The sequence below is a fragment of the Pseudochaenichthys georgianus genome, chromosome 19 (genome assembly GCF_902827115.2).
Source record: "Pseudochaenichthys georgianus chromosome 19, fPseGeo1.2, whole genome shotgun sequence".
NCBI lineage: Eukaryota > Metazoa > Chordata > Actinopteri > Perciformes > Channichthyidae > Pseudochaenichthys > Pseudochaenichthys georgianus.
The window spans coordinates 1,421,973-1,435,758 of NC_047521.1; positions in this window are offsets into that span (position 1 = coordinate 1,421,973).

Sequence of the window (13,786 nt, forward strand, 5' to 3'; positions counted from 1 at the left end):
AAAGTGCAATAAGAGTTTAGCTTTTGTCTAAATATTTATCAAAAGTGCAGCACATTCAGACAAAGGAATGCACCGTTTTCGACTCTCTAGCAGCTCTGTAGCCCCATCCACGAGTAACGTTTTCACGTTAGGTGTCATGTATGCTAGCAGCAACACACAGAGTTCACTAAATTATACAAACATGGGTTAATGATTAGAGGTAACTGAGTATTTTATTTTGTTGGGCTGTTTTCCGGGAATAATAGTCAAAGCCGTCAGGTGCAGCATAGGCAAGACGAGAGATTTATCATAACTTTAACGAAAACGTCTGCTACCACCCATATCGTACATTCCTCCACATCTGCAGTCCTGCAAGGACGCTCATCCGAGGTCTGTATGCCCCAGGCGCAACCGCAGCTTTGCCAGTACCTCGCGCCAGGAACCACATGGAAAATAATCTTTCAACCCCCCCCCCACCCGCATTAACGCCACACATTAGCAGCGGCCGTATCTACTCACTCAGACACTCAATGAGTCTTCGTTTTTATTCACGGATGCTGCCCATCCGTGGGGTTTTTGGGGAGTTTCTTCAGGGAGAAAGAGAAGTTCACGTAATATGATAAAAGACAGTCTAATCACCCAATCAAGTGCATCTATGTCTCACCGTGGCGTAATTAAACTGCTAATTAAGCTAGTCCCATATCATGGGTCATGTTTCAGGTTCACTAAGCATACATCATTTTATGCTGCGCATATTGTCTCATTTATATTGCTTCATGCTCACATGGCTTACGATAAGCCAGGGTATAACATTCATGTCTCATTGTACTCAAGCTAACAGCTGCATTACATTGTCTACATCTCCCTCTTCCCCCGGACATCGACTCGTGCCGGCAATCCAAGATCTCTCCAGTTTACCTATGGTAAACATGCATATAACTGGTGGTGGTGTCTTAATAGCATTTCAGGGCTTCGTCCAGGATAGGTGCAGCAACCCTACCGCAATCAAGGTAATTATTCCTCATCCCTACAACAACCAGACGGCCATCCAAGATCTCTCTTTCCTGGTATTTATACATTTAGTGGTAGTGTTCATCTGTGCATTTTAACCCTGCATCGCAGGTCATCGACCATCGTGTCGGCAAGGTTTAGTGGTAGTGTTCACGTAAGCCCGGCGCTGATTCCGGCCGTCGACTTCCGAGTCAGCATCCTATGATGTACAGTAAGCCCGGCAGTGATTCCGGCCGTTGTTTAGTGGTAGCGTTCTCGTAAATTTCGAGATTCCGGCCGGTGGCTCTCGGGTCAAGCATCTTATGATGTACAGTAAGCCCAGCAGAGAACAGTAAGCCCGGCAGCGATTCCGGCCGTTGTTTAGTGGTAGCGTTCTCGTAAGTCCGGCGCTGATTCCGGCCGTCGACCTTCGGGTCAGCATCTTATGATGTACAGTAAGCCCGGCAGTGATTCCGGCAGATTGTTTAATCCACATGTTAATCTCTCATTTCATCCATAGATTACCGCAGTCAGCCCACAAGACGTTCCGGAACCTCTGCCCAGGAGCCAGCACTCAACCCGTCAGGATTCCTCCCCTGCATCTCCTATCTCTCTCTTAAATAGAAGCCCCCTAGAAAGGCACCTCGAATCAGCAGGTCTATGAGGAAGGGCTTAGCGCGTCCACCCTCAAAACATATGATTCACTTGGAGAACGTTTGCGACATTTTGCTTTTCCGTAGGCATCACACTTAAACCTGTTCTCATCTCCACCGTGTGTGCCTTCATGTGCTACTGCGCCACTGATCGCCACCTCAAACCCCAATACATCCGGGGCCTCTTAGCAGGAGTTCAGTTTAACGTTCGCGTTCCGATCTCGGCTTTCCCAGCCTGTTCGCAAACCAGTCAGTCAAACTCATCCTCAAAGGTCTCATTAAAACTTTTCCCCCGTCTTAGACCGGAGACGCCCTATTACACTTTCCACTTTACGCCTCATGCTCTCCAAACTTAGAAGTGGGTTATTCTCCCCTTATATCGATGCACTACTCGATGCTCTATTTCTCCTAGCTTTTTATGCCTTTCTCAGACCAGGCGAATTTACCACAGCTTCCCTTACTTTCGATTCCAATCGAGAGGTCAGCTTTCTGACATATCCTTTCACGCTAGCCACTTTAGTTTATATCTTTAAACACTCCAAATGCGGCGGCGCCTGCTCCGTCATCGCCGCCCGCATCGACTCCCAGTTCTGCCCTTATAAGGCCATGATCAAGTTCCTACGGCTTAGACCTACCTCTAATCCTCTCTCACCATTATTCCTTATCTCAGGGAATTTTCCTTTAAACGCAACGCCAGTTCAATGTCTATTTAAAACAAGTCCTCATTAAATCCGGGTTATCACCCCTTCTATACACGGGGCACTCCTTTAGAATAGGCGCAGCTACTTCCGCTGCTAATCAAGGTGTCTCATCCTCATCCCTTCAACAACTCGGACGGTGGTCCTCCTCCGCTTTCTCATCCTACATTCGCCCCGACCTCAATGCCGTGCTGGCTATCCAAAGGTCTCTCCAAACCTTAACAAATTGGTACGTATGCATATAACTGGTGGTGGTTCTTAGCATGTCAGCACGTATGTCGCCCCGCGGCTCATGTTTATTTCTGCATATTTAAACCTGTATGTCCAGGCTGTAAAACCTTCGGGTCTGTATAACGTGTCCCTGCTAAAGCAGGTTGCCCCGCAAAAGAAAATGTTCGGGAAGCCTTGCACGTTCCGGGCACCCGGGGCACTGGTCGGGTCGCTCGGTGCGTCCGGGTAGTCCCCGCTCACCCGGGTTGCCCCGTACGTCCGGGACGCCCTGTACGGCCAGGATGCCCCCTCCGGGATGCCCTGTATGGATGCCCTGTATGTCCAGGATGCCCTGTACGGCCAGGATGCCCCGTATGTCCGGGTTGCCCTGTACGTCCAGGATGCCCCGTACGTCCGGGAAGCCCCGTATGTCCGGGTTGCCCTGTACGTCCAGGATGCCCCGTACGTCCGGGAAGCCCCGTATGTCCGGGTCGTGAAACCTCCGGTCCGTATAATGTTTCCCTGCTAAAGTCAGGTTACCCCGCACATTCGGGAAGCCTCGCACGTTCCGGGCACCCGGGGCACTGGTCGGGTCGCTCGGTGCGTCCGGGTAGTCCCCGCTCACCCGGGATGCCCCGTACGTCCGGGACGCCCTGTACGGCCAGGATGCCCCCTCCGGGATGCCCCGTACGTCCGGGACGCCCTGTACGTCCAGGAAGCCCCATCCGGGATGCCCCGTACGTCCGGGATGCCCCGTACGTCCGGGAAGCCCTGTACGTCCAGGAAGGATGCCCGGGAGGCATCAGTCGCTTAAATCCTCACATGTATTAACCTCTCCTTTCCATCCATAGATTTCCGCTGCATCCCACAAGGTAAGATTATTCACATTCAGTACTTCATACTTCATTCTTTTGGGGGTTCATCGGAAACGGTTCTTCCCTTCCCGATTGATATCCTACTAAAACCTGGGCCTAATCGCCAAAACAACATTCATTCATTCGTGATGAACTGTCATCATTATGTTTCATTGATATAATGTGACCGATAATAAATATGTATTCCATACATCATGTCTCTGCTGATTGAAATGAAGCTTAGCGCAGGTTCAGACAGGAAGACCTAACACTCCGTATTGCTCGTCATGGCAATACTTGCTCCCTGCATCTAAATGACAGGGAGCGCCTCTCCTCAGCTAAACCTATCACGCCCCTCCATTTACAAGCCTAATCATCGCACCTGTTAATCCCTCTATATATGCTCTCCCCTTTCCTATCAGCTGTCTTCCAGGTGTCAACGCGCAACCCTCCTCCACCCCTTCGCCTCCTGCTTTCAACTCAGGGCCAAGCTTATCCTCCTCCCTTCCAACCGGACCTAACCACTTATCACCACCACCAGTGTCTAGACCCAGGGGGGTTCATCGGAAACGGTTCTTCCCTTCCCGATTGATATCCTACTAAAACCTGGGCCTAATCGCCAAAACAACATTCATTCATTCGTGATGAACTGTCATCATTATGTTTCATTGATATAATGTGACCGATAATAAATATGTATTCCATACATCATGTCTCTCCTGATTGAATTTGTTTATTTTAAAACTATTCATACATTTGTATTTATTTTTAAATAAATAGTTGTTTTTTTAACAAACCAAGCGAGAAGGAAAACGAGGAAGGAAGGATAATGAGAAGGAAAACAGACATTTACAGTAAACTAACATATTATGTATGAATGCAATATTTGTCTTAATTTTGGCTTAGCAGGCCACTGACGCCTACTCTGAATGCCACCTCTATGGTCTCTATCCCCATTGCATGTGCAGCATGTCTTAACGTTACATTCACCCACTGGCTGTCACTGGTCTCTGTTGGCCATTGCTAAATCACCTTTCTTTGTAGATGGCACTTAGTCTAGCAGTATTAGAACAGTGTAAGAACTTATTTTGTGTGTTTGTTTTACAATAGGTGCAGTGCGCAAATGCGCTATAACGATTGCAGCGATGGATGCAGACATATCCCAGCATACCATTCGCTGGTTTAACCTGGCAAGCGACAGGGAAGGGGGCCGCCAGGAGAGACAGGAGAGGAGACGTCAAAGCCAGGATACACTGCTTGTCCCCGATTGACAATATTAATTATTTTATCGTTTTGGTTTCTTTTTGTTATTAAGTTTACAGTTCATGTTTTAATAAAGTTTCATGTTCACGTATACAGCAAACATCTCGACTTGTATATTGTTATTTTATGTTTCTGATACCTTGAGTAAAGTAACAGTGTCTGAAGTAAATACCACCACCACGATAGTTAGTTTGTTTGCTATGGGCACAGCACATTACCTAGTGCCAAACATAATCTGAGGATGTAGCCTACTTGGTAAACTGCAGTCGTGTTAAACACCATCACATGTTATTCATCATTTACACAGTTCCTCCTCAATTTCGCTTGCCTAGCTCTAAGCTATTGAAGAGTACTTAATGTTTATGAATGTACCTCCTCCATTTGACTGGTCCACTAACTTTAGATGAAAAGTGAAATGGCGACACTTCCATGAAGACTTAAATATAGCCAATATTAGCAAGGTTTAATGTGTTTAAATGCCGAAGATAAGGCAACAATTGAAGTTGGCAGTAGTCTGGTAAACAGAGCCGTATCGCGTCTGGTAAGTGGATCCGTATCGCATCTGGAATGCGGGTCCGTACCGGATCTGGAACGCGGAGAACCATATTGAAACGGAGCTGGCCCATATCTGCTGCAGATCCGTTTTGCGGATCCGATCCAGTTTCGGGCCGATGTGCGTTTGGACAACGGACCGAGTCCGTTTGGCGGATCCGGGCCAGATCGTCTGCTAGGTGCAGCCCAGATCCGGCCCAGTGTCTCTTTGTTATCTGGGTAATGTTAACAAGTTTGTAGTAGTGTGTAAGCAACTTTCAATTCGAGATTAGAAATCGAAAGGTTTATTGTCATATCATATACACAGGGCCGGCACACTGGTGAACTAGCCGGTCGCCTAGGGCGCCAGATCTGGAGGGGCGCTGCAATGGGAGAATAATTAATAATTAATTATTTTTTCATTTGTATTCTGCCTAATTTTCTGCCCTTGATGTAATACATTTACATTAATAATTGAATAAAGTAAACACCCTTTGCACCCTGGGCCGGCAACATTTTGCATTTGCCCTGTACGATGTACGCTGTAAGTGATGAAAGTGGGGGATGTTGACTTATCTGGCGCCCGCAGCTCACAGCCAAAGTGAGAGAGCCTCCGAGCGAGCAAGAGAGAGAGGGCGCGCATGGATCGGTACCGCGGATTGTTGTTGGATTGAGGCTGATAACTACAGCTCAGTGAGGTAAAGGACTCTGAGTGTTTAGATAGTTCACTTTAGTCTAAGTTATCTCAGTGGGTCTCAAACGGTTTGGTCACAATTGACGAAAACACATATTTCCAAGGCACTCCTTTATAATTATTAGGATAAATATCAACAGGTTTGAAATCATTCCAATGTATAGGACAGTGAACCAAAAATATTGTTTAAAACTGGAGATATTAAAGAATATGGATGAATAAATAATGTTACCTAGGTAAAATAAGATATGAATGAACAACAAAAATAAAATACATTGCATTTATTTGTTATTGGCTATGGTAGGTTATTGGTTATGTTCACATACTTATTTGATTATTAAAATACAAACCGATCTTTTTCACATGGGTGTTTAGAGTTGTACCCCCTAGATCTAGTCTCTAGTAATTCTGCTCAAAGTGCACCAGATTGAAGCATTTTACTTTAAAATGTTAAAAAAAAATCTTGGTATGCCCCCCCGGACCCCCCTAGAGAATGTGACGTCCACCCACCAATTAAAACATGTTCATACAATAATTAATACATTTGAAACCTTCTTTATGGATATAACCAACATGTCAATACGTTTCAGTTTTTGTAGTGTATTGGTCTTTTGTAGAGATTTTTCATGTATTCTTTAATTAAAGACGAATGCCAGATGCAGCGTAACCGGGAGCGGGTGCGGGAACACAGCCTTCACCAGCTACCTGCTTAACGGAGAAACAAGGCAGTTTGGCGTCTACCAGGAGCGGGGGCGAAAACACTGCCTTCACTGGTCGAGTTAGAGACGAATGCCAGATGCAGCGTAACCGGGAGCGGGTGCGGGAACACAGCCTTCACCAGCTACCTGCTTAACAGAAAAACAAGGCAGTTTGGCGTCTACCAGGAGCGGGAGCGAAAACACTGCCTTCACTGGTTGAGTTAGAGACGAATGCCAGATGCAGCGTAACTGGGAGCGGGTGTGGGAACACAGCCTTCACCAGCTACCTGCTTAACAGAAAAACAAGGCAGTTTGGCGTCTACCAGGAGCGGGGGCGAAAACACTGCCTTCACTGGTTGAGTTAGAGACGAATGCCAGATGCAGCGTAACCGGGAGCGGGTGCGGGAACACAGCCTTCACCGGCTACCTGCTTAATGGAACAACGAGGCAGTTTGGCGTCTACCAGGAGCGGGGGCGAGAACTGCCTTCACTGGTTGAGTTAGAGACGAATGCCAGATGCAGTGTAACCGGGAGCGGGTGCGGGAACACAGCCTTCACCGGCTACCTGCTGAACGGGAAGAGTAGAGCGGTGCTACTACTCGCCGAACAGAAAAAGGGATGTAGCTACATCCGCATTACCGGTAGAGGGAGCGGGAGCACTGCCTTCACCTAGCTGGGTAAAATTAAGAAGCTTAACAGTATACGCAAGACGTTAGCCGAGCAGCTGCTGCTAACGATCAAGCGAGATCAAGTCAAATAACACACATGTTTAAGACCAGATAACTAGCTTCTAAAGAAGAGAACAGCACAGAGCCGTAGTTACAGCAGTAACCATGGCCAGGGCTCACACGGCATCTAACCGTAGTTACAGTAGTAACTATGGCCAGCACTTACACAGCATAGAGCCGTAGTTACAGTAGTAACTCTGGCCAGTACTTGCACGGCTTGGAACCGTAGTTACAGTAGTAACTATGGCCAGTACTTACACAGCATAGAGCCGTAGTTACAGTATTAATTATGGCCAGTACTTACGGCTTAGAACCTTAGTTACAATAGTAACTGAGGCCGGTGCCTAAAAGTGTCAGCCAACGGCTGCCCACTAGACAATATAATATAATATTGGGAGGATGAAATCCTCCTTAATGGCCATACATGCAGAGCACACAGCGCACACAGTGAAGATTGTTCTCTGCATATCGTCCTAGTGCTAGGAGTCTAGTACTAGGAGCAGTAAATACAATAATATAGCGCTACTGCAACCATACCATGCGTTTATCGGGAGCGGGAGCGAGAGCACTGCCCTCACCGGCTGAGTTAAATAATGAAGCTTAACAGTACATACAAGGTGTTAGCCAAGCGGCTGCTGCTAACAATCAAGCAACCAAGTCAGAACACAATGTTAAGACCAGATAATTAGCTTCTAAAAAAGAGAACAGCCCGCATAGAACCGTGCCTGGTTACAGTAGTAACCGCACATGCCGAGTACACAACACCCGCCGTGAAGATGTTCTCTGCATATCATCCTAGTGCTAGGAGTCTAGTACTAGGAGCAGTAATACAACGATCTAGCGCTACTGCAATCAAACCCTATGCTACCGGGAGCGGGAGCACTGCCCTGAGTTAATAGTTGAGCTCAACAGCAAGGTGTTAGCCAAGCGGCTGCTGCTAACAATCAAGCGACCAAGTCAGAACACAAATGTTAAGACCAGATAATAGCTTCTAAGAAATAGAAAGTACTTACCTTACTTTCTGCATCTAAACGAAAAACGGGTTTAAAGTATGACCCTCTGGGCTTCCATACTAAATTGAATGAGAGACGCAGCCAAAGCTGGGACTCAAATGCTAATGATAGCTCGGGCACAACGCCACAAGCAGAACTTTCAAAAGAGCATAAGGGCAACTTTATGGGAGAGGAAGCGGGAACACTGTCGTCACCAGAAAGTCTAAGCCACAAAAAATAAGACGGTAATCAGGACAACTTGGCTGGGAGCGGGTGCGGAAACACAGCCATCACCAGCAACAAGCTGACACCAACCGTACCGTACTCGTGCTGCGCATGCGCGCGATGGACATATCCAGTGCTAAAGCACCGCCTCTGGCGGTCAGTAGGGACGAAATAGAACCCCTCTGTTTCCGTAACAACAATTCACGAGCACCTCCCTCACTGTAGAGTATTCGCATTTGGTCTCTTTTGTCCTTCTGCAGACACCGTACCGAATATAGGGATCTACAGGCGGGGTTCGAGTAGTGTTGTGATACTGCCATGTGTATGTAATGTTGCTCCGTCACTATTAAGGTTATTAAACCAAGTTCTATGTTAAACACGACTCGTTTATGAGAACATCAAACATGGTGTCAGAAGTCAAGTCTCCGGAGTTTTTTTCGGCGGATTTTTCACGTCTGGGTGACGTTTGCGAGGACAACTAAGCCTGCTCCATCAAGACGCATGCAGCTAAGCTAACATGGCGGATGGATTCCGGAGACCTGACCCACTCGTCTTTGACGGTAACATCGCAGAGAACTGGCGAGTATTCGAACAGGAATATGACATTTTCATCGCGGCGGCACACTATGACAAGCCAGCACGCACACGAGCATATATTCTCCTCAATATAGCGGGACCAGAGGCCATCGAGCGCGAGAAGTCTTTCGTCTATGCGGCTGAAGTGAGGAGTACTGGCGAGGATGCGCCCATCATCACTCATGCCGAGTCTAAAGAAGACCCGGAGTGTCTGAAAAGAAAATGTAGGGAGATGTGTAACCCTCAAACAAATGTCACTATGGAAAGACACAAGTTCAATACAAGGAATCAAAAAGTTGGTGAGTCAATTGAATCGTATGTCAGTGCTTTAAGGATCAAGGCAAAGAGCTGCACATTTGGGAATCTCTATGAAGAACTAATCAGAGATAGACTGGTCTGTGGTATCAGTAATGACAACTTAAGGAAAGTGCTCCTGAGAGACTTATGGAATCAATTCTGCAAGTGAGGTGTTCCAGCCCTCCATGGAACAGATTTTCGCTGGATACCCCTGTGAAATCCTCGTTGATGATATCATTATTGCAGATAAAGATGTTGCAGAGCACGACGCCAACCTGAGAAAAGTGCTTAACAGGGTCAGGGAGGTTAACTTAAGGCTTAACCCCCTCAAGTGCAAGTTCAGGCTAAGCCAAGTTGGCTATGTCGGCCATGTTTTCACCAGTGAGGGACTCAAAGCAGATCCTTCCAAAACAAGTGCTATTAGTGAGATGCCAGTGCCAGCAGACGTCCCAGCCTTACAAAGATTTCTGGGGATGGTCAACTACCTTGGAAAGTTCATACCAAACTTCAGCCAGCTGTAGGGTTGGGTATCGTTTGAATTTCCACGATTCCGATTCCGATTCTACTTTTCGATTCCGGTTCTTAACGGTTCTCGATTCCGATTCTTTGAGGGGCAGGGTAAAAAAATGATACATGCTTCTTCCACCAAAAAAATTACATTTATTCGAGAAACTTTTACACAGGTTAGTTTAAAGTAATATTCACATGAATCAGTCTGTTTATATTCACTGCTATGTAACTTTAACCTGAGAACCACTGAAGCTACAACAGTGCAACAGTCCAACTTTTAAAAACAGTTCTTGTTGAGAAAAACAAGCATATCTGCCTTCTCAGGCATACCGGGAAGAAAGGTTTGAACATTTTGAAGTAAAATGCTTCAATCTGGTGCACACGCAGAATTACTAGAGACTAGATCTAGGGGGTACAACTCTAAACACCCATATGAAGAAGATCGGTTTACATTTTAATAATTAAATAACAAATAGCCTACATGTAACGCATTTTATTTTTGTTGTTCATTCATATCTTATTTTACTATTTTATTTATGCATATTTTTTTATCTCCAGTTTAAAACGATATGTCTGGTTTACTGTCCTATAGTATACATTGGAATGATTTCAAACCTGTTTTATCCCAATAATTATAAAAGAGTGCCTTGGAAATATGTGTTTACATAAATTGTGATCAAAACGTTTGAGACCCACTGAGATAACTTAGACTAAAGTGAACTATTTAAACCCTCAGAGTCCTTTACCTCACTGAGCTGAAGTTATCAGCCTCTCAGTCTGACTGGAGAGGACTCTCCTCCACATCATTGTAGAAACATCTTCTTCTTATATCCGTTAGAGCAGCTAGCACCAGATGCTAATAACAACAGCGCCGGTTCCAGTGCACCCTCCCTTTCTCCCTCGCTCACGCGCACTTTGGCTGTGAGCTGCGGTTGCCAGATAAGCCAACATCCCCCATTTTCATCACTTGCAGCGCCCATCGTACAGGGCAAATGAAAAGTGTAACCGGGATGAAAAGGATGTTACATTTACTTAATTATGAATATTGTTACATCAAGGCCGAAAATTAGGATGAGCACCAACGGTCAAAACATTTGTTTTTCCTCCCAGAGCTGTCAGCGCAGCGCCTCCACAGATCTGGCGCCCTAGGCGAACATTTATAATGCCAGTGCGACGGGCCGGCCCTGGTCTCAGGTTACACTGTAGGAAGTGTAGATACAACGCTACATTTCCCGCCCCGCTGCAGTCATGCAGTAGGCTACGGAGAGCGGCGAGAAACATTTCCTCAGAAATCGAAAAGCGGAACCGAAATTCACATTTCTAAATGATGCCGTTGGAATCGAAATGTTGGAACCGGTTCCGAACCGGAACCGGTTCTCGGTACCCAACCCTAGCCAGCTGTCAGCTCCACTACGGCTGCTCACACATAAAGACACAGAATGGACATGGCATGAACAGCAGCAGAAAGCTTTTGAAGATTTAAAGAAACGCATGTCTTGCCCACCGGTGTTGCTATACTACGACGTTGACAAGCCAGTGACACTTACCTGTGACGCTTCACAGTACGGACTCGGTGCAGCGTGTTTGCAGGAAGGAAAACCTGTAGCGTATGCTTCGCGTACACTAACTGAAACAGAGACCAGATATGCTCAAATTGAAAAAGAGTTGTTGGCAGTGGTCTTTGCATGTTCAAAATGCAATGACTATATCTATGGTAAACCAGTTACTATTGAAACAGACCACCAGCCCCTCGTCACCATACTAAAAAAGCCCATACACACAGCACCTGCAAGACTACAAAGAATGATGCTGCGACTGCAAAAGTACGACATCACTCGTGTACAAATGGGACGGCTTAGATTGTATTTCGGGACGGTTCTGGGAGGATGGTGAAAAAAGTTAGTCGAGAGCCCTGAGTTCAGCAAGCTGAAGAAGAGGACAACTTCGACGTGATGACTGTTAACTACATATCTTCTTCTCGCTTAGAAGAGTTAGAGAGGCACACAGCTGAAGACATGACTCTGCAAACACCACTATCAGACACGGGTGGCCCGCTAAACAGCATAATCTTCCACGTGCCATTAGACCGTATTTTCCTTTCAGAGACGAACTGATTGTTGAAAATGGAGTCATAATGAAGGGTCACAAAGCAGTTATTCCTCTGTCACTACAGAAAGAATACATCAGCATCATGCACAGAGGACGTCCTGGTGAAGAAGCTACAAAGCGGAGAGCACGTGGCATTGTTTTCTGGCCAACTATGACAGACAACATTCACACAGAAATACAGTCATGCTCAGTGTGTAACAGCACACAACCACACCAGCAGAAAGAACCACCCCATCTGCATCCAGTTCCAGACCTGCCGTGGTCAACTGTAGCAACTGACATCTTTGAGTGGCACAATCAGCAATACTTGGTGCTAGTGGACTCATATTCAGGCTGGTATGAGATAGACATGCTCCGTGATATCACTGCAGCAACAGTCATTGCAAAGCTGAAAAGACATTTCTCAGTTCATGGAGCACCTCACACCCTCATGTCAGACAATGGGACGCAGTTTACTAGCCAGCGCTTTAAAGACTTCGCTTCACAGTGGGACTTCACTCATATTACCAGCAGCCCTGAGTATCCCCAGTCCAACGGACTAGCTGAACGGGCTGTGCGCAGTGCTAAGCAGCTCATGGAGAAATCTCATAGAGATGGAACTGATGTTTTTCTCAACCTATTAAACATCAGGAATGTACCACGTGACGCAACATTAGGATCTCCTGCACAGAGACTGATGTCGAGACAAACACGTACAACACTCCCAGTTTCGGTGAAGCTGCTTGAGCCAGACATGCGTCATCCACAAGAGATAAAAGTCCAGCTTCTAAACAAGAGGCTGTATCAAAAACAGTGCTATGATAAATCAAGCCGACCACTACAACCTTTGATGGAAGGACAGGTTGTTAGGATGCAGACCCCACACGGTTACAACAGGACTGGAATGATTCAAGAGATTTGCAAGGAACCCCGGTCATACGTCGTCCACTCAGACGGGAAGCAGTACAGAAGGAATCGTAGGCACATTCTGCCTGTAGCTGAACCCGTCCCGTCACATACCTCCACAAGTGACACTGATCATCAGGACACAGGACTTAACTCTACAGATTGTAACACACAGGAATCACTGAACAGTGAACACATGAAGGCTGATGTTCCCACAGCTAAACTACTGTCAGACACTCCTGAGAGTGTCTACAGGACACGCTCAGGAGAAAGGGGATATAGAGTATTCGCATTTGGTCTCTTTTGTCCTTCTGCAGACACCGTACCGGATGTAGGGATCTACAGGCGGGGTTCGAGTAGTGTTGTGATACTGCCATGTGTATGTAATGTTGCTCCGTCACTATTAAGGTTATTAAACCAAGTTCTATGATAAACATGACTCGTTTATGAGAACATCAAACACTCACCTTTCTGACCATCCTCATGTATATGGGGATTGCTGAGCTCCCAGCTGTTGAAGATTACTGGACCATAGAGACCAGAGACCCTCAAGTTGCCAACCTGATGTCCTCATTCGATCAAGGATGTAGAATACCTTGGTTGAAGGATATTCTACCCAGACCCAGAACACGATCTGATTGGTTGCTTTCTTTTCTAACACAAAACCACTGAAATGCGTAGTGCATGGTCCGAGAAGGACAAACAAATCAACATAACACTGTAATATTACAGATCAACAACACGGATACGATTCTCATTTATTCATTTTATATACATTTTATTTATTTTATTTTTTGTTTTATCTGAGTGTTCCAGGGTATTCTCTGAATACCTTGAAGGCCCTGACGGTTCGCCACTGGTAGAAGGAGCTATTTGGGGTTTTGCATCTTGCCC